Source organism: Arachis stenosperma, chromosome 5 (genome assembly GCF_014773155.1).
Source record: "Arachis stenosperma cultivar V10309 chromosome 5, arast.V10309.gnm1.PFL2, whole genome shotgun sequence".
NCBI lineage: Eukaryota > Viridiplantae > Streptophyta > Magnoliopsida > Fabales > Fabaceae > Arachis > Arachis stenosperma.
The window spans coordinates 67,415,980-67,417,868 of NC_080381.1; the positions used below are offsets into that span (position 1 = coordinate 67,415,980).

The 1,889-nt window shown below is 37.2% G+C and overlaps 1 non-coding gene across 1 annotated transcript; it reads right to left on the reverse strand.

The window, feature by feature from the left end:
- Nucleotides 1–1,367: 1,367 nt before the first annotated feature.
- On the reverse strand, nucleotides 1,368–1,475 carry LOC130983428 (small nucleolar RNA R71). Its single transcript, XR_009087420.1, has one exon. It is a non-coding gene; the product is annotated as a small nucleolar RNA R71 (small nucleolar RNA).
- Between the last annotated feature and the right edge of the window lie 414 nt (nucleotides 1,476–1,889).

Below are 1,889 nucleotides of genomic sequence, written 5' to 3' on the forward strand. Positions count from 1 at the left end.
TCAAAACGCCCAGTGAAGAAGGACAGACTGGCGTTTAAACGCCAGCCAGGGTACCTGGTTGGGCGTTTAACGCCCAAAAGGGTATAGTTTTGGGCGTTAAACGCCAGAATGTGCACCATTCTGGGCGTTTAACACCAGGATGGCACAAGGGGGAGGATTTTGTTTTCAAATCAATTTTTTTTTCAAGTTTTCAAAGTTTTTCAAAATCAAATCTTTTTCAAATCATATCTTTTCAATCAAATGTTTTCAAAATCAATTTCTTTCTTTTTTCAAAGATACTTGCTAACAATTAATGATTTGATTGAACATTTCAAGTGTGTTGCCTTTTCTGTTGAGAAAGGTTTAATGTTTGAATCATATCTTTTCTTGTTAGGCAAGTCATTAATTTTTAAAATCAAATCCCTTTTTAAAATTGTTTTCAAATCATATCTTCTCAATCACATATTTTTTAAAACCAATCATATCTTCTTAACTTCATCTTCTTCAAAATAGTTTTCAATCAAATCTTTTTTACTTCTAATTTCAAAATCTTTTTCAAAAAATCACTTGATTTCTTTCCCACTCTTATTTTCGAAAATTAATTAGTGTTTTTCAAAATGTTTTCAAAATCTTTTACTTAATTTTCGAAAATTACTTCCCTTCTTCTCACATCCTTCTATTTATGGACTAACACTATTCCTTAATGCAAAATTCGAACTCCATCTTCTTTGATAAGTTCGAATTTTCTACTTCTGTCTTCTACTTTTCTTTTCCTCTGACACCTCAAGGAATCTCTATACTGTGACATAGAGGATTCCACATTTTCTTGTTCTCTTCTCTTTCATATGAGCAGGAACAAAGACAAAAGCATTCTTGTTGAAGCTGACCCTGAACCTGAAAGGACCTTGAAGCGAAAGCTAAGAGAAGCCAAAGCACAACTCTCTGTAGAGGACCTAACAGAAATCTTCAAAGAAGAAGAACACATGGCAGCCGAAAACAACAACAATGCCAACAATGCAAGGAAGGTGCTGGGTGACTTTACTGCACCTACTCCCGACTTTTATGGGAGAAGCATCTCTATCCCTGCCATTGGAGCAAACAACTTTGAGCTTAAGCCTCAATTAGTTTCTCTAATGCAACAGAATTGCAAGTTCCATGGACTTCCATTGGAAGATCCTCATCAGTTTTTAGCTGAGTTCTTGCAAATCTGTGACACTGTCAAGACTAATGGGGTTGACCCTGAGGTCTACAGACTTATGCTATTCCCTTTTGCTGTAAGAGACAGAGCTAGGACATGGTTGGATTCACAACCCAAAGAAAGCCTGGACTCATGGGAAAAGCTAGTCAATACCTTCTTGGCAAAGTTTTTTCCACCTCAAAAATTGAGTAAGCTTAGAGTGGAAGTCCAAACCTTCAGACAAAAGGATGGAGAATCCCTCTATGAAGCTTGGGAAAGATACAAACAATTGATCAGAAAATGTCCTTCTGACATGCTTTCTGAATGGAGCATCATAGGTATTTTCTATGATGGTCTCTCTGAACTGTCCAAGATGTCTTTGGATAGCTCTGCTGGAGGATCTCTTCATTTGAAGAAGACGCCTACAGAAGCTCAAGAGCTGATTGAAAAGGTTGCAAATAACCAATTCATGTACACTTCTGAAAGGAATCCTGTGAACAATGGGACTAATCAGAAGAAAGGAGTTCTTGAGATTGACACTCTGAATGCCATTTTGGCTCAGAACAAGATATTGACTCAACAAGTCAATTTGATCTCTCAAAGTTTGTCTGGGATGCAAAATGCACCAAGCAGTACTAAGGACGCTTCATCTGAAGAAGAAGCCTATGATCCTGAGAACCCTTCAATGGAAGAGGTGAATTACCTAGGAGAACCCTATGGAAACACCTATAAT